Genomic DNA, 26,406 nt, shown 5'->3' on the forward strand with positions numbered 1-26,406 from the left:
AAAGAAAAGCCCATGAATCAGCTTCCTTTCTCTGGCTCAAACCTCCAGACGCACATAGGCGTTTCGAGTGCTTGGCCCCCTTCGATCGCTACCGTCCCCCAATATCCCGACGACACATCAATCAAGAAACTAAAAAGTTGAACCTCCAGAACGCCTGCAAAAAGCCATCAGACGGACTGGAACGGTGCAAGCCAACGCCCTGGTTCTGCCACGCCGTCACGGATTTGGACTTTGTCTCTCACGCCAGACACTTTGTCATATATCAAAGCAAACAGCCCTTTGGGGTGAATTGCATCATGGGAGATGGCATTACCCTTCTTGTGCAGAAGGGCATTATGGGTATCAAAATGGGCGCGGTCATCAAAATACATGAAGGGGGACATGTGACATATCGACGGACTCAGCGTAGCATAGGGAGTTGGACTGTGGGTAATATAATGACATCACGTGACGTCACGTCAAGCCACGCCCCCACCATTAGTCCAAATAAGCACGAAAAAAAACATGCTCAGAAATGGGCGTGTGATATGTCTAAGTACTCGGCACAGTGGGGGGAGTTGAACCCCGGCTGAATCGAAGACGTCACGTGATGTCACAGGCCACGCCCACCGAGCAAACCTGTTAGCTTACCGTGTCCCTAAAATCGTTTGGACCCGGACGTGTGACAAATCAAACCGCTCGGCACGGTCTGGGTAATATCCGGCGGAGTGCCATATCTACGCCGCGTGACGTCACATGACGTCAGGTGAACGTGAACGCACAAAAAAACACAAAACGACAAAACTCCGGAGACACGGGTGTGTGACACGACTTAACACTCGGCACGGCGAGGCGAGTTGGACGCTGGGTCATGTGATTACGCCTTGTGTCATCACATGCCCCGCCCCCTGTCTGTCTTTGCTCTGATCTCTGGTATAACTGCTAATACTTTACTCTGACCTCTGGTATAACTGCTATTAATTTACTCTGACCTCTGGTATAACTGCCATAACTTTAACTTTACCCTGACCACTGGTATAACTGCTATTAATTTACTCTGAACTCTGGTATAACTGCTATTATTAATTTACTCTGACCTCTGGTATAACTGCTATTAATTTACTCTGACCTCTGGTATAACTGTTAATTATTTACTCTGACCTCTGGTATAACTGCTATTATTAATTTACTCTGATCTCTGGTATAACTGCTATTATTAATTTACTCTGAACTCTGGTATAACTGCTATTATTAATTTACTCTGACCTCTGGTATAACTGCTATTTACTCTGACCTCTGGTATAACAGCTATTAATTTACTCTGACCTCTGGTATAACTGCTATTATTAATTTACTCTGATCTCTGGTATAACTGTTATTAATTTACTCTGACCTCTGGTATAACTGCTATTATTAATTTACTCTGATCTCTGGTATAACTGTTATTAATTTACTCTGATCTCTGGTATAACTGCTATTATTAATTTACTCTGACCTCTGGTATAACTGCTATTATTAATTTAGTTTGATCTCTGGTATAACTGCTATTATTAATTTACTCTGATCTCTGGTATAACTGCTATTAATTTGCTCTGACCTCTGGTATAACTGCTATTAATAATTTACACTGACCTCTGGTATAACTGCTATTATTAATTTACTCTGACCTCTGGTATAACTGCTATTATTAATTTACTCTGACCTCTGGTATAACTGCTATTAATTTACTCTGACCTCTGGTATAACTGCTATTATTAATTTACTCTGACCTCTGGTATAACTGCTATTAATTTACTCTGATCTCTGGTATAACTGCTATTATTAATTTACTCTGATCTCTGGTATAACTGCTATTAATTTACTCTGATCTCTGGTATAACTGCTATTAATTTACTCTGACGTCCAGTATAACTGTTATTAATTTACTCTGACCTCTGGTATAACTGCTATTTACTCTGACCTCTGGTACAACTGTTATTAATTTACTCTGACCTCTGGTATAACTGCTATTAATTTACTCTGTCCTCTGGTATAACTGTTATTAATTTACTCTGGTCTCTGGTATAATTGCTATTAATTTACTTTGACCTCTGGTATAACTGCTATTATTTACTCTGACCTCTGGTATACCTGCTATTAATTTACTCTGACGTCCGGTATAACTGCTATTATTAATTTACTCTGATCTCTGGTATAACTGCTATTATTAATTTACTCTGATTTCTGGTATAACTGCTATTAATAATTTACTCTGACCTCTGGTATAACTGCTATTAATAATTAACTCTGATCTCTGGTATAACTGTTCTTAATAATTTACTCTGACCTCTGGTATAACTGCTATTAATTTACTCTGTCCTCTGGTATAACTGCTATTATTAATTTACTCTGATCTCTGGTATAACTGCTATTAATTTACTCTGACCTCTGGTATAACTGCTATTAATAATTTACACTGACCTCTGGTATAACTGCTATCATTCATTTACTCTGACCTCTGGTATAACTGCTATTATTAATTTACTTTGACCTCTGGTATAACTGCTATTATTTACTCTGACGTCCGGTATAACTGCTATTATTAATTTACACTGATCTCTGGTATAACTGCTATTATTAATTTACTCTGATCTCTGGTATAACTGCTATTAATAATTTACTCTGACCTCTGGTATAACTGCTATTAATTTTCTCTGACCTCTCGTATAACTGCTATTATTAATTTACTCTGACCTCTGGTATAACTGCTATTAATTTACTCAGACCTCTAGTATAACTGCTATTATTAATTTACTCTGACCTCTGGTATAACTGCTATTAATTTACTCTGACCTCTGGTATATCTGTTATTAATTTACTCTGACCTCTGGTATAACTGCTATTATTAATTTAATCTGACCTCTGGTGCAACTGCTTTTAATTTACTCTGCTATTAATTTACTCTGATCTCTGGTATAACTGCTATTAATGTACTCTGACCTCTGGTATAACTGTTATTAATTTACACTGAGCTCTGGTATAACTGTTATTAATTTACTCTGACCTCTGGTATAACTGTTTTTAATTTACACTGAGCTCTGGTATAACTGCTATTATTAATTTACTCTGATCTCTGGTATAACTGCTATTATTAATTTACTCTGACATCTGGTATAACTGCTATTAATAATTTACACTGACCTCTGGTATAACTGCTATTATTAATTTACTCTGATCTCTGGTATAACTGCTATTAATAATTTTCTCTGATCTCTGGTATAACTGTTATTAATTTTCAATGGGCTCTGGTATAACTGCTATTACTTTACTCTGACCCATGGTATAACTGATATATCAATAATTATTGTTTATTATTATTATTATTATTATTAATATTATTATTAGCAGAAGCTGAAGTATGGGATTACACAATGGAAAGTCAAAAGCGGAGTCACACAGTATAATGGGGATTCTGGGGCTGGTTCTTCCTACAGTCTATCAACATGATCCGTGAGTCAGACATGTCTTGTGTCACTGTGGTGAAATCATGTCATTTACATTCGGTTTGACAGCAACTTCATTCAGTTTCTATTTATGGGCTCTGGTGCGATACTGTACCTCCTTTGCAAGAAGTTTTGGTTTGGAGCATAGGTCCTGCTTTATTTGTTCAAAGGATCAATTCCTCCAAGCCTTATTGCTTCTCTTTTCTCATGGGATTTCAGCAGAATACACATCTGCCACATTCAGAAAAGAAAATAATAAATGTGAGTGCAGGCAGAGAGCAGAGCTGTATATAAGTGTACAGAGATCTTATACTTCAGTAGAAATTTAACTGTAATGGACGGTGAAGATGGAGAGTCATGATTTCAGCAGGTTCAGCATGGTTTGTAGGTGTGCTGGTGCTATACAAAAATAAAAAACTATAAAAACTTGGCCTTTTATTCTCATCTAATCTAAGTGTGTGTTGCGTTGTAATCTATTGGTGTGAGAGTGTGCATGGAAAGAGAAAGAAAAGAGGAGAAAGAAGGAGAACCACGTGATGCTCGTCAACATTTTCATTGCTTGTGCTACATAAATATCACTGCGAAACGATTCAAAAGCGGGACCTCCAGAGCGCCTGCAAACTGCGCTGCCAAAGACATTGCAAAAAATGCCTTAGTGTAAGAGAATGTCCTGGTTCTACCACCTGGTAGGGGAAAGTGTATTGGATCTCTGGAGCATGAAAAAAAAAGTTTAAGTTACTCATGCTCTGGAGCTCAGCAGAGCCTCTGTGCTCTTTTGGTCCTGAGATGTTGCATGGTGAGCCTCTGGTTCTTCTGTTTTTCAGGGGGATTTCATCTAAGGAACATTATACAAATTTCAGGGACTCTGAAGCTCAGACAAGCCGTGGCACATTGTTTGGCACGTGCGCCGTCGGATGGTGATGTCCTGGATCTGCTGCACTACAGCCACAGCACGAGCCGGCAAGTGCATAATACCGTAAGGTTTTATCACGGTATTCAATTCTGTGGAAAAATACTTTTATATGGTGTACGACACAGAAATAAGAAGTAAAATGACATTTATCTTCCTGAATCGCACTGGATGGTTGTGTGGAAGATGAGCGAACATGTTGGACGTGTTCCGGTGTTTGGCTGCTACTTTCCCTCCACATGTTTCACACAAAGGGAAATCGTCTTCCACCAGCAGTCCCTCAGCATTTTCCGCTACCCAAAATATTTCCAAACCTTTGACTTTACCCTTTTAGAAGGGGCATAAATTATCGTCAGTGTTCCACCTCACGCCATGCTTCTCCTCCACGTGGAGACTGTTTACATCAGAGTGCGCATGTCTCTTTTGCATAGCATACACGCAGTGTACTAGCATGAAAAAGCAGCTAAGACACGTTCTAAACTTCTACATTTACCGGCACATGTCTTATACTAATCTATCGATATATATCCCTGTGAAACACCCTTTCAAGAAGTTTTGGTTGAAGCATAGGTTCTGATATCGGTAGGTGAAAGATCATGCTTTCCGATCCTTATGGTGCCATTTTCTTTTGTTATTCCAGTGAATTCTCATCCTTCACATTCAGAAAAAAAAAGAATAAATGTGAGAGCAGGCAGAGAGCAGAGCTGTATATAAGTGTACAGAGATCTGATACTTCAGTTGAAACTTAACTCTAATGGACTGTGAAGATGGAGAGTCATGATTTCAGCAGGACTCTATGCCACCACTAGCACAAAGAATAATACATTGGTTAAATGAAAGTTAAGGAAGCAGAAACATCATGTCAAACCAAATGAAATTTACCTAGCGGTTCTGATTTCACCACAGTGACACAAGACATGTCTCTGGACCCTGAACCATGAGCACTGACTCCCCATAGAACCATAATCTGACGTGTCTTAGTGCACACAAACGCCCTGGTTCTGTCACCTTGTAAAGGATTTGGCCTTCATCTCTGCAGCCTGATAAAACATTACAAAGACTCATCCTCTGGAGCGCAGAGCAGCCACGGTGTTCATTTAGGTGCATGGGATCCCCTCCCACAATATCCAACATCCCATGCCCAGAAGAGAGCACCGTGGCTGCTATGAGCTCCAGGGGAATCTCCATAGGAGTTTGAAATTCCCCAACAAGGCAACAGAACCAGAGGGGGGAGGGTGCAGGGAAAGAGAAAGAAAAGCCCATGAATCAGCTTCCTTTCTCTGGCTCAAACCTCCAGACGCACATAGGCATTTCGAGTGCTTGCCCCCCTTCGATCGCTACCGTCCCCCAATATCCCGACGACACGTCAATTAAGAACCTAAAAAGTTGAACCTCCAGAACGCCTGCAAAAAGCCATCTGATGGCCTGGAACGGTGCAAGCCAACGCCCTGGTTCTGCCACGCCATCACGGATTTGGACTTTGTCTCTCACACCAGACACTCCCCTCCTTGAACTGCCACCTTAACGTGGTGGAGGGGTTTGAGTACTCGAATGACCCTAGGAGCTATGTTGTCCGTGGCTATATGCCCCTGGTAGGGTCTCCCAAGGCAAACAGGTCCTAGGCAACGGGTCAGACTAAGAGCGGTTTAAAAAACCCCTTATGAGACAGAATAAATCAAGGACCGTGACGTCGCCCGGTATGGCGCAGCCGGGGCCTCACCTTGGAGCCAGGCCTGGGGTTGGGGCTCGTATGCGAGCGCCTGGTGGCCGGGCCTTCCCCCACGGGGTCCGGTGCAAAGAGGATTGGGCGGCAGTCGAAGGCAGGGGCCTCGACAACCCGATCCCTGGACACGGAAGCTAGCTCTAGTGACGTGGAATGTCAACTCGCTGGCGGGGAAGGAGCCTGAGATTGTGCGTGAGGTTGAAAGGTTCCGACTAGAGATAGTCGGGATCACCTCTACGCACGGCTTGGGGTCTGGAACCACACTCCTCGAGAGAGGATGGACTCTTTACCACTCTGGAGATGCCCATGGCGAGAGGCGCCGGGCTGGTGTGGGTTTGCTTATAGCCCCCCAGCTCAGCCGCCATGTGTTGGAGTTTACCCCGGTGAATGAGAGGGTCATTTCCCTGCGCCTACAGGTCGGGAATAGGTCTCTCACTGTCGTGTGTGCCTACGGGCCAAACGGCAGTGTAGAGTACCCGGCCTTCTTGGGGTCTCTGGGAGAGGTGCTGGAAAGGGCTCCGACTGGGGACTCCGTCGTTCTACTGGGAGACTTCAATGCCCATGTGGGCAGCAACAGTGACACCTGGAGGGGCGTAATTGGGAGAAACGGCCCCCCTGATCTGAACCCAAATGGTGTTCAGTTTTTGGACTTCTGTGCTAGTTACAGTTTGTCCATAACAAACACCATGTTCAAGCATAAGGGTGTCCATCAGTACACGTGGCACCAGGACACCCTAGGCCATAGGTCAATGATCGACTTTGTGGTCGTTTCATCTGACCTGCGGCCGTATGTCTTGGACACTCAGGTAAAGAGAGGGGCGGAGCTGTCAACTGATCACCACCTGGTGGTGAGTTGGATCCGATGGCGGGGGAGGAAGCTGGACAGACTTGGCAGACCCAAGCGTACTGTGAGGGTCTGCTGGGAACGTTTGGCCGAGTCTCCTGTCAGAGAGATCTTCAACTCCCACCTCCGGCGGAGCTTCGACCGGATCCCGAGGGAGGCTGGAGATATTGAGTCCGAGTGGACCATGTTCTCCACCTCCATTGTCGAAGCGGCCGCTCGGAGCTGTGGCTGTAAGGTCTCCGGTGCCTGTCGAGGCGGCAATCCCCGAACCCCGTGGTGGACGCCGGAAGTAAGGGATGCCGTCAAGCTGAAAAAGGAGTCCTATCGGGCCTGGTTGGCTTGTGGGACTCCTGAGGCAGCCGACGGGTACCGGCAGGCCAAGCGAACTGCAGCCCGGGTGGTTGTGGAGGCAAAAACTCGGGCCTGGGAGGAGTTTGGTGAGGCCATGGAGAAGGACTATCGGCTGGCCTCGAAGAGATTCTGGCAAACCGTCCGGCGCCTCAGGAGAAGGGAGCAGTGCCCTACCAACGCTGTTTACAGTAGAGGTGGGGGGCTGTTGACCTCACCTGGTCGTTGGACGGTGAAAGGAATACATCGAGGATCTCCTTAATCCCGCTGTCACGTCTTCCATTGAGGAAGCAGATGCTGAGGGCTCAGAGGTGGACTCGTCCATCACCCAAGCTGAAGTCACCGAGGTAGTAAAGAAACTCCTCGGTGGCAGGGCAACGGGGGTGGATGAGATCAGCCCTGAGTACCTCAAGTCTCTGGATGTTGTGGGGCTGTCTTGGCTGACACGCCTCTGCAGCATTGCGTGGCGGTCGGGGACAGTGCCTCTGGGATGGCAGACCGGGGTGGTGGTCCCTCTTTTGAGGAAGGGGGACCGGAGGGTGTGTTCCAACTATAGGGGGATCACACTTCTCAGCCTCCCTGAGAAAGTCTATGCCAGGGTACTGGAGAGAAGAATACGGCTGATAGTAGAACCTCGGATTCAGGAGGAACAGTGTGGTTTTCGTCCAGGCCGTGGAACACTTGACCAGCTCTATACCCTCTACAGGGTGCTGCTGGGAGTTTGCCCAACCAGTCCACATGTGTTTTGTGGATTTGGAGAAGGCGTTCGACTGTGTCCCTTGCGGCGGCCTTTGGAGGGTGCTCCGGGAGTATGGGGTCCGGGGTCCTTTACTGAGGGCTGTCCGGTCCCTGTACGACCGAAGCAGCAGCTTGGTTCGCATTGCCGGCAGTAAGTCAGACTTGTTCCCGGTGCATGTTGGACTCCAGCAGGGCTGCCCTTTGTCACCGGTTCTGTTCATAATTTTTATGGACAGAATTTCTAGGCGCAGCCAGGGGCCGGAGGGTGTCCGGTTTGGTGACAACGTGATTTCGTCTCTGCTCTTTGCAGATGATGTTGTCGTGTTGGCTTCATCAAACCAAGACCTTCGGCAATCACTGGGACGGTTTGCAGCCGAGTGTGAAGCGGCTGGGATGAGAATCAGCACCTCCAAATCCAAGGCCATGGTCCTTAGTCGGAAAAGGGTGGTTTGCCCACTTCAAGTTGGTGGAGAGTTCTTGCCTCAAGTGGAGGAGTTTAAGTATCTTGGGGTTTTGTTCACGAGTGAGGGAAGGATGGAACGGGAGTTTGACAGACGGATTCTGCAGTAATGCGGTCGATGTACCGGTCTGTCGTGGTGAAGAAAGAGCTGAGCCGCAAGGCGAAACTCTTGATTTACCGGTCAATCTACTCTCACCTATGGTCATGAGCTCTGGGTCATGACCGAAAGGACAAGATCCCGGATACAGGCGGCCGAAATGAGCTTTCTCCGCAGGGTGGTTGGGCGATCCCTTAGAGATAGGGTGAGAAGCTCCGTCACTCGAGAGGAGCTCATAGGTGGCTCGGGCATCTGTTCCGGATGCCTCCTGGACGCCTTCCTGGGAAGGTGTTCTGGGCGTGTCCCACTGGGAGGAGACCCCGGGGAAGACCAAGGACTTTTTTGCTTTCGGAAGAGCGCTCTTTTCCCTGTTTGAGGGTTTGAAAGCAGTGAGTAGAGGACATTCACCAAAACTACGAGCACACACTACAGTAAACACATTAAGGGTACATAATTTCTCTACTATGGCGAACATCCAGTTCACTCAGTGTGTGAAGTCAAGTCAAGTCAAGTCAAGTTTATTTGTATAGCGCTTTTTACAACAGACATTGTCTCAAAGCAGCTTTACACAAATCAACAGTTAAGGTGAATGGTGTGAATTTGTCCCTGATGAGCAGCCGTGGCGACTGTGGCAAGGAAAAACTCCCTTAGATGTTATGAGGAAGAAACCCTGGGAGGAACCGAACTCAAAAGGGGAACCCATCCTCATTTGGGTGACATCAAGAGTTTGATCATAAATCTTTCAACAATACAGAACACTGGAGAGTGAGAACTAACATGATTACTGGAGTATAAGATTATAAGTGATGTTCTTTCTGCAGTCTTATACAGTCTATATGGTTAGTAGCTCCTAGTTTTATAAGCTCAGCATTTGTGATCATCACAGATCCAGCATCAGCTTCTCCATGCCAGAGCCTTTAAACACTCCAGGAGGTCCAATGTCAAACTCCACACATGTAGCGGGATCCAAATGGCACTGGTACGTCTCTAGATGGTTCGGGATGTTTGCGAGTTCGGCATCTACTTCTTCAAAGGTCCGTAATCATCACGAGGTGGGAGGTGACTGGAGCTGGCCAAACCTCAGGGTTTCTCGGGATGGGGAGAGAAAGAGAAGCAGTGGAGAGGAATTAGCGTAGCTGCTGTTCATGATATTAACAGCACAAGTTGATAATGTGCATGTGATCAGATGTTCTGGAGCACAAAGTTATGATATGTGATGTGTGTTATGTGTAGGCTTTGCTAAAAAGATATGTTTTTAATCTGCACTTAAACTGGAAGAGTGTGTCTGAGCCCCGAACACTGTCAGGAAGACTATTCCAGAGTTTAGGAGCTAAATGTGAAAATGCTCTACCACCTTTAGTGGACTTTGCTATTCTAGGAACTACTAGAAGCCCAGAGTTTTGAGATCTCAGGGAGCATGGCGGATTGTAGCATGTTAAAAGACTGGATAGATACATAGGAGCCAAACCATTTAGTGCTTTATAAGTGAGAAGTAATAGTTTGTAGTCTATTCGAAACTTAACAGGAAGCCAATGTAGGGACGATAGGATTGGAGTTATGTGATCATATTTTCTTGACCTTGTGAGAACTCTGGCTGCTGCATTCTGGACTAACTGAAGCTCGTTTATTAATGATGCAGGACAGCCACCTAGTAATGCATTACAGTAGTCTATTCTGGAGGTTATAAACGCATGGACGAGCTTCTCTGCATCAGATATAGACAACATGTTTCTTAACTTAGAAATATTTCTAAGGTGAAAGAAGGCTGTTTTTGCAACTTGGTTGATATGATATTTGAAAGACAAGTTGCTGTCTAAAATAACTCCCAGGTCTTTTACCGTTGAACTAGTGGTTACAGAACATCCGTCTAAATGCAGGTTGAGATGCTGGAGCTTCTGTATACTAGTTTTTGGGCCGATGAGCAAAATCTCAGTCTTATCAGAATTTAAAAGTAGAAAGTTATGGGTCATCCAATCTCTTATTTCCTTAACACACTCAGTTATCCGAGTTTATTGAGCTGTATCGCCTGGTTTAGATGAGATATATAGCTGAGTATCATCAGCATAACAATGGAAGCTAATTTCATGCCTTCTAATAATATTTCCTAACGGAAGCATGTATATTGTGAAGAGCAGGGGTCCTAGAACTGAACCTTGTGGCACGCCATAATTTACTTGCATTAGCATGGATAGCTCTCCATTTAAATCTACGAAATGGTAACGATCGGACAGGTAGGATTTAAACCAGCTTAATGCCTGTCCCTGAATGCCGATGTAATTTTGTAAGCGACAACGACCAACAATGAGATGAAGCCTTGGTCTGAAGCTAAAAACAGGTCATTAGTGATTTTAACTAGAGCAGTTTCTGTGCTATGATGGGGCCTAAAACCTGACTGAAATTCTTCAAAGATATTGTTCTCTTGCAGGTAGGAACATAACTGGGCAGTGACAATCTTTTCCAAAATCTTAGACATAAATGGAAGATTTGAAATTGGTCTGTAATTCGATAGCGTGTTGGGATCCAGATTAGGTTTTTTAATGAGGGGCTTAATAACTGCTAAGTTGAGGGATTTAGGGACATGTCCTAATGATAGTGAAGAGTTAATAATATTCAGAAGAGGTTCACCAGTTCTATATAACACTTCCTTCAGTAATTTAGTAGGAATTAAATCTAACTGACATGTTGTCGATTTAGCTTTGGCAATAACATTATACAGCTCTTCCTGTACAAAATCATTTTATATTTCCTGCATGACAGATTTATATTTAATGTGGTTTTAGGAACTAAATGATAACTATATTTCATTGTCTCTGTACTTGTTCTCTGTACAATGACAATAAAGATGAATAAAGTTGACAGCAGGAGAAGCAGCTGTAGCTGTTACCCGTCTTATTATCTGTCATTATTTCTCCTTCTTTCTTCTGAAAGTCGCTTTTTTCTGGCTGAAAAATCTTTTTTGGCGTCTTGGAGAGCGGATTGTTCAAAACCTTGACGCTTATCACTAAAAACAATTAAAAACATTTCAGCTGTTTGTTTGCGCTTCATTGCTGTGGTCAGTAAATGTTTGTGTTGAACTGCAGCACAACAAAGTTGTCATGACAATAAAAGCGCGTTTCATTGGTGCGTTTACCGAGAAATATGACCAATCAGGGATGCCAACGTCACAAAAGAGGCAGGGCTTCAACAATTCAAACGCGGAAGCGGGAAACAGGTGGCGTTAAGACAAGGAAGTGGTGTGTGATTGTAAACCCTTCATTAGTGCCTCATAGCACTCACCTGTTTGGACACAGTAGAGTATTAAAATATTTAGAATTATATTATTTAATAGAAATCACATGTGTGCAGCTTGGAATGTGATTCTGATATAATTGTGGGGTTTAATTTGGGGTGTAGTTAGTTTGTACTGCATGTGGTGACCCTTTGTTGTGTTATACTTAAATTAACCATTAGGGGGAGTAGAAGTGAATTGAAAATAGAGAACACGTGATTAGCGCATGTTAGATGTTATGAGCTATTAAAAAATAAATCATTCATTCATGCTACCTGGCCTCGCGTCCTTCTGTTTCCTGACAACACTGCACTTTAAACAAAGACTTTATTTCATTTTCCTTAGATTATTCATTATACTTACCTTCTCTGAACTCTGAACACAAACAGATTTTTTACTTAAACACATGGTAGAATTTATAGTCTCTTATAATCCTTCAATTATAATTATCTACTTATTAAGACATTTGTAAGCAAACAATTATCATAAGAATAAAATTTCTTTCTTTCTTTCTTTCGGCTTCTCCCGTTAGGGGTCGCCACAGCGGATCCTCCGCACGTTTGATTTGGCACATGTTTTACGCTGGATGCCCTTCCTAACGCAACCCTCCCCATTTATCCGGGCTTGGGACCGGCACTGAGAGTGGCTGGGGTTGGTTCGAAAGATGTGATCGATTTTGATCTGCCGCCAGTCTTTTTACAAGCACTACACCATAATATGTATGGGATTTTTATATTGGTATTAAAATAAGAAACTAAACTCCTATAAAATCATCTCAGCAGTATTAAAATCAAGATTTGGTGATTATTGTAAAAAGCTTGGTGTGGAATGGACGTCTCTGTTCACCTGTGTACAGCAGCACATGGGGAGGACAACAAATAATGACAAACAAAAAAATGACAAACTTCATTTGGATTTGACTTTTCCTCTATCGCACTTATAGCTGACATGCCATCATCATACACACACAATGAATGTAACACTGATTTGAGGTGATTCATGAAAAAAACACACTTTCTATTTGTCAGTTCTATAAATGTTAGTTTTAAGACTAATGAGGCATAAAAACAATTTAAATGATTACATGTGAGATTCGTAACACCACTTCCACAAATACAAAGTGCCCTAGTGTGACATTGGATCAGTTATCAGCAAAAACAACTTCCTCCTTTCTGCTAAATCTTGATTTTTGAATCCTTATTTTGTCATTTATTCCCTGGTTCTCCTACAGCTGATGTTCTACTGTATACACAACACATCATCTACAGGAATCTTTGATATCCCGAGGCCTGAGGTGAGATTCTGAACAGGAACGAGTGAGATAAGACTTTTTTTTTTGGAGGAGACAGAGTCCTCACAGGGGACGAGCTGCTTGGAGGAGACCGAGTCCTCACAGGGGACGAGCTGCTTGGAGGAGACCGAGTCCTCACAGGGGACGAGCTGCTTAGAGGAGACCAAGTCCTCACAGGGGACGAGCTGCTTGGAGGAGACTGATGCCGTGTCCTGTCTCCGTCTTCCTGTGTCTGAAGAGACAAACACACAGTGAGACGCGTCTCGTAAAAGGAATCTATAATCAATATTACCTTCACCACCAGCTTGTGTGTTTAAACCTGAATAAATCCTCTATTAAACCATTAAAAACATTTTAACAAGTTATCACAATTTATATTTGAGTAAATATTTGAACACTTTGTCTTTTCCTAACACTGTTTCAGTTCATTTCTGCTGAACTGAACCCATTTTTCTTTCCTCTCAGTTTAACAGCAGTTACTGAAGCACACATAGGAACAACTCAGTCATACACTAGGACACATTTCACTACAACATTTATACCTGTTTTTACATCTTTATTTCCTAGAGTGTCCATTCACTGTATAAATGTAGATAAAATTACAGAAAGGATATGAAAAGGGAAATACAATTATTAAGCAACATTAGCTAGGCTAACTAGCCAGCTAGCTATTCTTAGCTTTTAATAGTTTTCTTTCACAGTCTAAATATCAGATTTGTAGTAAACTATAAGTAACCTTATGTACTAATGCAACTTATGTTATCTTATTAACTTAAATATAGTTTTATTCGACTTTTAGTCAAACAGTAGACGTTTCTAATAAACTAACAAACACAAAAACAGCACTAACAAACCTGGCTAGCATGAGGCTAATGATGATGTCTCCTACACTATTAGCCGAATGATCCATTTCTGCTCACTGCAACATTTATGGAAATATCACTCAATTATCATTCTTCATTTATTTTAGTCAAATTTATCCACTTTTTCCTGCAAGTCTGTGATCTTTATGCTAATGATCAGGAGTAAACACAAAATGAGGAACATCGCTTTTCCCATCTTCACTCCGGTACCGATTGTTCTGATCACCTTTCTGCCTGTTTGGGGTGATTTGTTTCTTAATAATAATAATAATTATAATTAATTATAAACTTTGTGTTTTAAAGAGAATAAAATCCATAAAGCTCAGAAACTTACTGTTCCATGGGTCGTACAGTTCACTTCATCTCCAGGGTCTTCATCCTCCACCTGGAACACGGCGTCTCTCGAAGCTACAGGAGGAAAATCCAAGCGATGCTGAGGAAAGAAAAGTCCAAACAAATATCAAATATATAATATGAAATATTTCATATAATAAATATCAATAATTTCATATAATTTCAAATCAAAAGTAATATTTCAGAGTTGAATTCCAGTGGCGACTGATCTGAAGCTGCTGCTTTTCAGCTGATACACACTGTGTGGTCAAACGTATTTGGACACGTGTCTTTTCAAACCAGATGTGGTTCATAAATTCACATAAAATGCACCATACAGCCAATTAACATTCAAACTGTTGAAACACTTCATAGAAACAGAATATAGAATCACTGAAAGCATTTTGAAATGAGATTTAAATACCTGGTACAGAGGGTAGCATCAGCTTTTCTGTAGCTATTATTGCTTTTATGTTCATGGCACAGGACCAAATATCATGCTGGAGGATTACGCCAATGGAAGATTAAGGAGAAAAAGAGTCTCCAGGGACCATGATGATTTCTTGGTCCATGATGATGACTGGCTAATAAGCTGATTTAGATTCCTACAGCTGTGCTTCTGGATCTATGTGCTGAATTGGGTCCAGTACTACAGAGGGCAACACACCAGAACCATGCCACTCTGGGGTTAATGACAACAGGTTGTTTCTAGTGGGAAATGGCAGACAGGGAAATACTTTATATAAATATTATATATAATCAACTTTTTCCACAAAGATCTTCTTTAGATATAATATAATTTATTTAAATCTCATGCTATAGGGCTGGTATCTGCCCCTGAGTGTCATAATGCCTGTCATTTTGGATGTTATTATTAAGGTGGGTAGTCGATACATCAGGTTTCCCTTCACTGTGGCACACTGACCTGCTTCAGCACATGATTCCTTTATCCTGACACATAGCAGTGTACGGAACAGACTACAGGCAGCTGCAGGACGTAATGACTGGCTTCTTGGTGACTTTACCAACATGTAGAAATTGTAAACATTGTCCTGATGTAGTCTATAATATGACAGGTGACAGAGGCTTCACCCCTCAGATGCTCCTCACCTCCTGAAATGCAGATGTGGAGCTCTGTATGTCTCAGGTGGAAGACTTCTATACCACCCAGAAAAAGTGTGTTAGATTATCAGGGTGTGTGGTGTTTTGTACAATGTGGCACTGAGGACCAGTTTCCCTCTCCCTCCTGATCTCCCTCCCCCTCAACATTGACCCCGAGCCACAGCCCCCTGCCCCACAAGAGGAATATCAACAAGGTGGAAGAATCCATGAGGAGGTCATACAGCGTTTGTAAGGAAGACAAAAATCATGGTTGTTAATAGTGTTTATTGTGTCTCATTGTAGTAAAAGATTAAAATCAAGATTTGAAAAAAGATTAAAAAAAGATTTGACAAGACAGAAATAAAAAATTATCAAAAGATTAGACGATCTACAAGATACAATATCTTTACACTCACCTTCTACTATTGACTATAAGTGTAAAACTATCATAAATAGCCATAAGAGAAACAGAAAGAGGAAAAAGGCATGTTCAGACTCTCTGTTTCTCTTGTCTTCTTTTTTTTTTTTTCTATTTCTCGTTTTTTTTTTAATGTTTTCTTGTCTCAGCTGAGCAACAATTTCCTCCCATCGCTCTCGGACTCTCATATAATGATCTGTTTTATTCTCTGAAGACTTCTTTTCTTCCTCACAGAGATTCTGGGTATCCTGGAGCCCCCTGTTGGTCTGAAGCTGTAAGTTGTTCCTCTCCTCTATGTCAAGTTTAGTTTTCTCTTTTTCGTCCTCTTGTTTTACTTTAAAATCCAACGTGGGTTCCTACACGTTCCTCCAATCGCTCTCTGTCTCTGATCAAATGATCTCTCTCCTGCTCTGCACTATTTTTTACTTTCTTACAGTGATTCTGAGTATCCTGGAGCTTCTTGGTCGTATGTTCCAAAGTGACCTTAAGCTGATTAACATGTTCCTCCAGTTGTTTTTGTTCTCTCTTCCAGCTCTCTCTCTCACATTCTACAGTCTGCTTCAGTTCCTCATGGATTTTCAGGGAAGACTGGAGCTCCGTGGTGGTCTGTTCCAAAGTGACCTCAATCTGAGCAACATGTTCCTCCACTTTTTTTTGTTCTCTTGTCCAGCTTTTTCTCTCACATTATACAGTTTGCTCCAGTTCCTCATGGATTTTCAGGGAAGACTGGAGCTCCATGGTGGTTTGATCCAAAATAAACTCAAGCTAAGCAACACGTTTCTCTAGTTGTTTTTGTTCTCTCGCCCAGCTCTGGCTTCTCTCAGTTATATACTGTTTCTGCTGCTTTTGCTCAGAAGCCAAAGTAGCCTCCAGCTTTTGAAACTGTCTGTAGCAGAATGGCTTTCTCTTCTTTCTCTTCTGTTATCTTCTCCATCATCAGACTCGATGAATGTTGCAGAATCATAAATGACCAGTAGGTGGCAGTGTGATGTGTATTAGAGCACACTGTCACAGCAGGTCATTAGAAGTAGTGGCGCTCTAATGACGTCATTAATAGCGAGGACAAGACACACAGCAGTTTGGGATTCTTTTATTGACTTTATTGATTAATTGATTTGGAGTATGATTGTGTTTCTGATCAAAGTAAGTTCATGTGTATGGAGTAAAAACAACCTGTACATTTCTCACTTCCAGACAGTATTATGAGATGTTCATCTGCTGGAAGTTCATGTTTAATGCTGCATGTTTTATAGGATTTATGAGCTGGAAGAAATGTTTCTATATTGGTTTTGTTTTAAACGACTGGTGCATTTTTAGCTTCTTTTTCCCCTCAACTGAAAGGAGGCAGAAGTTGGAAAACATTTTTTTTTAAGTTTAATTTGGGTTTATTATAAAACCTGTATGTGAGTATTTTAGGAAAAATGCTGTTTATTGTATTTATTGTAAAACTTTATGCTTCAGATGAGTTTTAGAAAAAAACATTTTTACTTATAAAAAATAAAACGTCATTCTGAGTGAAACCAATTGTTTATTAAATGCATTATTCACTAAATAAACATCAATAAAACTGGATGATTTGTTTTTATTGAATGTAAAAATATTAATTTGAGGATAATTGAACTTAATGAATGGAATAGTTTTGGATTAAATGAAGACTTTACTGAACTAAACAGCACTGAATTCTCCTTTAAATCAACTTCAGTTTACTGAACTAAATACTGTTACTTATATGAAAATAAACCCGGTTTCTTCAACCCTGTTCGGTTTCAGAAAGTAGATGAAAATATTAAAAACGAGATTCCTATAAACATTATTCTGAGACTGTGTGTAGTCCTTTTCTCCCTCCGTCTGTTTGAGGAAAAGCAGCCTGATAAACAAATGTACCGAAGGGTTTTACAAACTATTGTCGTCATTATAAAAACAACTTCTTGCTTATCAATGATCAAATAATAAACAGAATCTTAGACATCATACAAGTGATTTATTTGAGCACTAAAAATACCAAAAGAATAATAATTAAGTGGAATAATTAAATAACACAATAAGCATAAGACTGGTATTTGAACATTAGAAAAACAGTAGAAGAAGAAAGTAATGAAAATGAAAGTAGTGGTCAGTGCTGCTGATGCCAAACAGAGAAGCAGTTATACTTTGACTGAAATCACAGCGCCACTAAACAAGTCATGCAATATACAAGTGTTTCTGTCCACAAACCCTGCATTGTCTCCTGTCTGAAGCAGGTACCCTGGTAAGTGGTGAATGTCCTCAGGAGGGGATGGAGGAAATTCAGGAAGCACAAAAACAGTAAGTTCCTCACTGAGTTTTACTCTGAACTGCTTCTGTGTCATTTGCGTCTGATTCTTTGCTCAGGCGATTTTCCCGATGTAGGATGAAGGTGTTTACGATGGTGTAGAAGAAGCTCTGGTACCACTTTCTTGTCTTGTGTGAGACTATATAATAGCTGTCTGATATCTACTCCAGTCATGCACCTGAAATTGAATCAAAGTGATTAGATTTTAGAATATAAAAGGCAGAAATATATTTGAGTTTCATTATATATGAAATATAATCAAGCTGAATTTACATGACTGAATCATTTGTATGAACCTGTTGTAGTCTAGAACACAGTCTGGAACAGGTACATCCAAGTTTCTCCACTGTCCATATTAACCTTTCACCTTCCTCTACACAATGCTTCCTTCAGTGCCTCTGTGAATGGTGGAGCACATCTGGACCTTCCTTTTATCCTTCCTACTCTAATTAAATACTGCACACAACCGTGTTCCCTCATCACTGTATACTATGCAATGAGCACGTGACGCAATAACAAATGTTGACGTCCTTGTGACGTCACAGTGCGCCGCTCTCGGCCACGTGCTTAAAAGCCGGAACACCCAGCAGCAGCCCGCAGAATAAACACAACCTATAGAGCAGTACATTTCTCTATTACGCAACCAACCGCGATCCATTCCAGAAGAAACACACTAGTGTTACTCTACAAGTGTAAGTTACTCTACAAGGTCATGTTCACAAACCTGATCTTTAGTTTCACTCCTTTCATTAATGATCGCGGGTTCATCGCTAGTCACGTGTTAGTCACGTGTTCACACAGAACTTCCGGGAAGCACGCTCTAGCTAGCATAGAAGGATCTAGAAGCAGAAGGATCCTCCAGTGGGTAAACGCGTACCATCAGCATTCATAAAGACCAACCCGGCAAATACCCAACATCGCTCAGGAGCTGAGCTGCGTGGGCCATGCCCCCAAACCACACCCCATCCATAACACCTCGCCCCAAACCACGCCCCCTCCATAACACCTCGACCCACAAACCACACCCCCTCCATAACACCTCGACCCCTGCTCATGAAAATGTGTACACAAACCGTCTTTATTTTTCTGATAGTTACTTTTTGGATAATCTGCAAAAAAAAGGAGAAAATACGCTGTAGAAACACTGATCGTTCAAATATTGTTATGAGAAAATGAAAATACTTTATTGAAGGATTTGTAATTAAAGCTGTTTTCTATTTCTCCAGATTCAGCAAACTCTCTAGAAGTAAAGACTAGAAAAGACCTACAGAAATGGGAACGCAAGCATAAGCCAGTCGAAGCTTCAGGCCACGAAGACTCTGAAGATGCAGAATACCAAAACTCACAAGTACTTTTTTTTTGCTGTTTAAATTTGACCCCAAAGCTTAGTTGAATTCTCTATTCTGATTGTCTCGAAACATTTATTTGAAAACACATCATTTCATTTTCATAGTAACAATGTACACTTGCATGATGGAAGAAGTAGCACAGTGGTTAAGATGTTGGAATTATGATCAAAAGTTCATGAGTTTAAATCTCATCTCCACTAAGCTGCCATCAAGGGCCTGCAACTGCTCAGTTGTATCAATGTTGTATAAATGAGATATTCGTCGCTCTGGATAAGGGATTATATATATATATAATATATATAATATATATACTAATATATATATTTTAAATTGCAGTTTTATTATGTAACATGTCATATAATCATATAATATATAATGTTTTATCTGAATGTTTATTTTCCACAGAAATGTCAGTGTTGAAAAACAGCTTCTGGCACTTCAAGGTGTGTAAAGTTTTGATATTTCTGCCTTCATTGTGTAAGAAAGTACTGCATGATTCAGTTCTATTTAATGAGCATATGATGTGATGATGTGATCTGAGCACCTTTTCATTTCATTTTGTAAATTCTTTTACAGAAGTGAACACCAGACAAAATCTGGAAATCCGAGGCCTGAAGTACACAATCAGTAGCTTCGAGAAAAGCATTTGCTTAATCGAGGTACTTTCTTTTGATTACAAACCCAGACGTCATTGAACTGAAGTGAGAATTGTGACTAAATAAAACTAAATGTTATGTTTGTTTTTAAACCTCAACAGGAAAAACTCTTCAAACAGGGAAATGAGTTGAACAAAGGTAACACTGAAATCTCGCTGAGTTTCTGTAGATGTTGATGGAGAAGGTATTTGCATTGACTGTAATAAATAGTTTGTCATTACAGAAAAAAAGTGCTCCTCCACGCAGACTGAGAATGAGCAGGAAGCTGACAAAGGTATTTAGATGTGACATGTTATAAACTATTTTCTAGAGGAGATACAGATTCATACTACAGTGGAACCCGGTTATGTCGAGGGCCTAGGGGACGCCAAAAAGCGTCGAGATAAAAGATGATCGAGATAAACGGAAACCAATATGGCGGCAATGTGCGTTAATAAATGAGAATGTGCATGCACATGTTTTTGGAGGTTTTTTTACACAACAGCATTTGTTTGATGAAGGCATGCTATAAAAATTTAAATACATTTGTTAACTGTCAGGAAACCACCTGCCACGCCCCCTTCGGGGGCTGTCAAACCTCCGCTTTCTCTGAAGCTCCCAGCTTCAATCGCTCACATTTAGCATCATCACCAGCATCATCATCACCCCTCAGTTCCACACTCTCACCGTCCGTTATTGTTGGTATATGTTGGTTCACAGCGGTCGTTGTTATCGCTCATGCGTATCCAGGTACGTGCCTTCCCACTCAGACTCCGCACTCTCTCACCAGACTGCCTCTTTTCAGTTTGGCACTTAGTGGACCGCGCTCCCAGAGCCCACCACCGGAATATTCACTTTCAAGGCGAGTGTTTGTGTTTGGCTTTGCCCTGTGTTGCAATAAACTGTTTTGCTTTCACTTCGGTTTTCGCCTCCCGTTCATCGCATAACATTTAACAACAAAAGGCATATGTGCATCAACTAACAGCAGAGATTCACCAGTATACAATACAAACCACCGTCGATTCTCGATACAAACCTTTATTATATTCTCCAACATTGTAAACACAAAGATCGCTCACAAAATCACAAAAATGTGCGGGGTGTAGTTCGTTTTTACAAAAAGCTAACCAGTGTCAACATTAAATTCTCGAGTCATTTCACTCTGACACACAGCTCTGAAAAGTATCCTACACTCCTGTAGCAGCTGTAAGACTTGATTTTTCCGCCACTTCTGCGAGTTCTTCTGCGGCTGAACAGCGCCGATCGAGATAACTGACGTTCAGTGGCAAATTTGCCCCCCTTGTGCTCGAGATATTAGGGTTTAGCGACATAAAATGAATCAGCGTAACCGATTAAAAAATGCTAAGACAAAGCGAGAATTTGTCGGTTCTACTTCAAAAAGGTCGACTTAATAGGGTTGGTGAGTTAACCGAGGTCGAGATAAGTGGGTTCCACTGTACCCATGTGCTAAACCTATTTGTACATTTCCCTCAAATGATCAGATGATCAGATTGAAAGTTATATTCATTATGCAGAAATCAAACACGCAGCTTTGTTTTATTGTTTATTTTATTGTACATGTTTTATTTTATATTCATACAGACCCAAAGCCCACAGCAAAGAGAACTGGATCAGACATGTCACCACCCAGGAAAGCTCAAAAGCCTCGACTTGATGCTGCTTCAGCTGATCCTACAAACACAACACACACAACACAATCTCTCGTCTCCAGTGCATTAGAAACACTACAAAAGTCCTGTTCTGATGTTTTACCTACAGACAGGATTCATGCACTTCTCACAGGAACAAGTGAACTTCCTGTTCTGAGAGATGAAGAGAAACACGTCATTTCTGAGTTTTGTGTAAATGAGGTCAGTTCTTATCTTCTGTTTTATTTAGTGTGCATGTGATTTAAATACTTTATTCTTTAGCTGTGGATTTGAGTTTTGAATGTTATAAAGTCGATCCATAATTCACTGGTCCTGGCAAATTTTGACTCGGTTTTGGTTTATACAATATCTAGTAGTTTTCCTAAACCCGGTCTAGTTGTATATATTAAATAATGATTTTCTTCCGTCTTATTTAGTCATTAGCAGAGACGTTTCTGTCTGTGATTTTGGAGAAGATCAAGGTGGAGAGAGGGTTTATGGGACATGATCTCCTGCAGTCTCTCTGTAGGGTTTATGTAGGCGTGTGTCAACAGAGAGGAGACTCTCACAAAGCACATGGTCTCGCCTACAGACTCCTTAAAGAAGGTGAGATTATACTGATATTTCATTACTTATCTACTAAAAATGATCTAGACGCTTATGCAGAGAAGTCAATTGTGTGATCTAACTAATCTTTAATGTGATCTAACAACAAACAAAAAACTAACACTTGGGATCCCACTCTTCTTTGCAAAAAAAAGTTCCTTCAAATTGTAAGGTGCTCTCCTGTGCACAGCTCGAATTGAGGTCTGGGCTCTGGCTGGAACATTCCAGAACTTTGATTCTCCTTTCCTGAAGCCATGTCTTTGTTTAATTTGACGTGTGCTTTGGGTCATTGTCATGTTGATATTGAAATTCCTCAGCTTTCTTTCAGCGTTTTGACCAGCAGCCCCAAAGCATTATGTTAAACTCACTATGCTTCACTGTCAGTATGGTGTTTTCCCACATGGTTTTGGTTACTGACTGAATCACTGGCTTGCATATTTATATTATTTATGTTGTTATTTCCATCTTATATTTTAAAAAAACCTGCAATTTCATACGAGTGTGTTGACTTTATCTATTCAATGTATTTATTTTTATACACTGTATTTACATCCTATTGTTTTGTTGCTTTGCAGACTTTCTTAAAGCCCCCAAAGTGATTATGGTCATGATCACAGCATGGCCGAGTATTTTGTCCCATGAAAGTTCTTTATGCCGATCAATTCACGTAGTGAGCAACCTGAAAGCAAAGGGAAAGATATTTTACTTGCTCAGCAACTATCTGCGCTGGGATGAGGTAAGTTGTTGATCTTTAGTGTTCCTCTCAGTGTCAATGTTTATTACTGGCAGCCCAGAACTGTCATCAAGCATCTTTTTTTTTAACTGGACTTTTCATGTATTTTACTGCCTTCTTAATCTACTTTTGATTTTCAAGTATCAGTGTACTCTAGTGGCACAAATTCTTTGTACATTTATGTTGAACTATGCTGTCACTCAAACAGTGTTTTATTGCACTGGGTATTAAATAATAATGCATTTTTTTGCCAGGAGCCTCCGAGAAACATCTACAATATGATCACCAGCACCATGAAGTCTTTTCTGGAAGACAGCAGTCTGAGGTTCCTGAAGAACAGCTGGTATGGTTATGATCTCTGCCCTGCTACCTGGAACTACATCTTTAGTCTGGATCTTCTGTGTGCACAACTGGGCTGGACTTGGACCATTACCAATATTATACGGTACTGAATGCAAAACATCTTCAACATATTTCATTCTCAGCTTTTTAATACTTGAACTTTTGAATCCAAATGATCAGAAATGACCGATTTGTTTTCTATAACATCAGCGCTGAGAGGATTTCGGTCGCAAAGTTGATATTTAGGCGCCATTTTTATATCTTATCTTTAACACAATAAGATCTCAGAGGGAAAAATTGGGTAATTGTTGATATAGTGATGTTTCTGTGAGGAAATTTCTATTTTGCATTTATAAATAAAGTTTCCAGGATCAGTGCTCACACAGTCAGAGAGAAATCTGTAACTTTAGCTGTAAGTATTTTACCATGAGAGGGTATTTTTTTAGGAAGTGGTAGCTCAGTGGTGAAGGCTTTGGATTACTGATCGGAAGGTCGGGGGTTCAAGCCCCAGGATCACCAAGTTCCACTTTTAGGCCCTTGAGCAAGACCCATAACTCTCTGTGCTCCAGGGGTGCTGTAGTCATGGCTGACCCAGTGCTCTGCCCCCGGCTTTCTCAGTGATGTAAAGTACATTATAAAGCATCATTACCTTTAAGACCTAGTTCTTATTTCTGACTTTTTCTATTAAGGGTCAAAGTTCTAGTGGTTGTTTGAAACATTGCAAGTTCCCATTCTTGTATAAAATCATAATTGATCGTAAAACCACAATGGCTGCTCCATAACCACCACAAAGGCCCTCAACATATCCATTTCTCCTCTTTTTTATTTACTAGAAAGGATCTTTGGCTGATCCTGACCACTTGGCTGAGGCAAGCAAGAACAGAGCAAACACCGTTCCGAGACGTCTGTGTAGCAGCAGTTTTCAGGCTACTTGGTAAGTTTACTGTAAATCCTGTTTCAGAGCAACATCTCACATTATTTCTGGATTCTTCAGCTTTTTACTTGTGGTCTTTGTCCTTCTCAAACAGGGCGACTTGGTCAACTAGGACTTAAGGAGAACCTGCCAATGTCATTTCAAATTCTGGCAAAAAGCATTAATCAGTTTGTAACACAACAACTCTCAAAAGGTATTTCTAAAGCATCAATTAAAGATGTTTTTATCTATCTTTATCTTTATTCTCTGATTTTTTGTTTTGTGCTTCAGCAAGTCCTAATTTTGTGTTGGATGTTGTGTGCAGGTATGCCATGGGAAGTGCAGCTCTCAGTCATCTATGCCATTCATGATCTGGCACCCAGCAACCCTGAAGCAGCTCTGAAGACTTTGGAATCATGGAGGAAAAACAGCACACAGCGCGTCCCCCCAGCCGTCATCAAATGCATTATGCAAATCAGCTTCCTTTGTCGTCAGACCGAGTCACAAAGATCATAATGGTGATTTATCTCTAAAACTTTGTACATTCTGAAGACCCCCACAACAGCACAGAGATCCTGGATTCGGTACCAGTCTTTGACATCGACAGCTTCGAGGATCTGTTTAAGCAACTTGAAGAGATGGAAAATGATTCATGAATAGAGGAAGATGGTGAAATTCGAACGTTTCATGTATTTTAGTGTGCATGTTGTTTCACCATCTTAAATTTATAATAAATTCTAATTTAAAGTTTTATTTAAAGAAATAAAGATTTTAAATTTCAGTCATGTCGTCTAATGTCTCTTCATCACAGAGAGCATTCAATTACTGCCCCTCAATCACCGCCTGCCTCTTTTTTTTTTCTTTAAAGTTTTACATTGTTCTGATATCAGATGCCCCAAGAATTTTACCTGTTGTACAAATTGCAGTTTAGACACAGAAGCTTTGTGTATGTGAGGATCCTCTATAATTATTTGGAGAAAGAGTCTGGTGTCATTATGCCATGGCTTGGGAAGTCGTGATGTTGTTAATAAATGTGAACTGATTTAATGTCATACAGTGTGTTTGTGTTCTACATTACAGTGGGGTCTGAGATTCGGTTCCCAGCATGTTGTTTCCTTACATTCTTTTATCCAGGGCCCAAAATCTTTCCACTGATCTCTCACACATTTAGAAAGTGATCTATGCAGATCTGAACATCTCACCATGAATGACGAACAACCTCATGATGTGACGTGCACTGTGACACCTGGCAGGAAGTGGAATGCAGCTCTTTTCAGCTCGTGATAACTAAGCTCTGTTTACAAGAAATAAAAAAGAAAAGAAAAAGTGGACAGTAAAAAAATTGTTTTATTTAAGATTGCATGAAGCACAGATGAGGAAAATATTCTTTTATTCTTTAATATTCTGATTTAAAGTCTATTCTAAAAGTTTTTAATAGTGTAATAATGTCTGGGTTTCCAGAGATCCGAGATTTTGTAACATCTCATTTTTGAGTCACATGATACGTTTTAACAATATTTGACTATATAGTTGTGTAAAATGTGGGTATTTGTGTTATTTGTAATTCGAAGTTGTTAATTTGGTAATGTTTGTTTATAACTTGGTTTATTTAAAAAAAAAGCAACATTTGATGTAAAATTCCCTTTAAAAGTGTAGTACAGTGTAATTCATCGTGATACCACTAGAAGGAGCTAAAGTTTAGAAGAACATTACTGCCATCTACTGGACATCGAACACTTTTTTAAATGAAGTGGAAGATTAAACAGTACTGTATGATAAAGAAGTGTTTAAATAAAGACATTTATGTGCAGGAAGACCAGATGTAATTATTCTTACTGTTTGTGTTTCATTTATAATGTGACCCAGACAGCACCTATATTTTATAGTTTCACTGGAAACAATTTAAAATAAGGCTTCTGTTTAGATACAAGCCGTGTAACAAACACTGTCTTTCATTAAAGCCTGTGTAAAGTTCATTTACGGCTTATAGACAGGTGCAGCTTATTTATGTTC

At 40.8% G+C, this 26,406-nt stretch overlaps 1 protein-coding gene, 3 long non-coding RNA genes and 1 pseudogene across 5 annotated transcripts in view; 4 read left to right on the top strand and 1 right to left on the bottom strand.

The window, feature by feature from the left end:
• The window catches only part of LOC310738041 (uncharacterized protein), a 924,051-nt gene that overhangs the window by 442,857 nt on the left and 454,788 nt on the right, over nt 1-26,406 (top strand). The gene's annotated exons all lie outside the window — the stretch shown is intronic.
• LOC310738273 (NLR family CARD domain-containing protein 3-like) overlaps nt 9,084-26,406 on the bottom strand; it is a 360,476-nt pseudogene continuing 343,153 nt past the window's right edge. Inside the window, exon 15 of the transcript XR_014538205.1 lies at nt 9,084-9,650. The product of XR_014538205.1 is annotated as an NLR family CARD domain-containing protein 3-like (transcript). The remainder of the gene's footprint in view (nt 9,651-26,406) is intronic.
• On the top strand, nt 17,922-20,132 carry LOC310738330. The gene is made up of 4 exons (XR_014537047.1): nt 17,922-18,159; nt 19,393-19,514; nt 19,921-19,958; nt 20,092-20,132. It is a non-coding gene; the product is annotated as an uncharacterized lncRNA (long non-coding RNA).
• On the top strand, nt 23,001-24,102 carry LOC310738325. Its single transcript, XR_014537042.1, has 3 exons — nt 23,001-23,141; nt 23,393-23,583; nt 23,927-24,102. It is a non-coding gene; the product is annotated as an uncharacterized lncRNA (long non-coding RNA).
• Nucleotides 24,340-25,049, top strand: LOC310738286. Its single transcript, XR_014537003.1, has 3 exons — nt 24,340-24,414; nt 24,509-24,607; nt 24,719-25,049. It is a non-coding gene; the product is annotated as an uncharacterized lncRNA (long non-coding RNA).

The sequence above is a fragment of the Silurus aristotelis genome (genome assembly GCF_946808225.1).
Source record: "Silurus aristotelis genome assembly, chromosome: 15".
NCBI lineage: Eukaryota > Metazoa > Chordata > Actinopteri > Siluriformes > Siluridae > Silurus > Silurus aristotelis.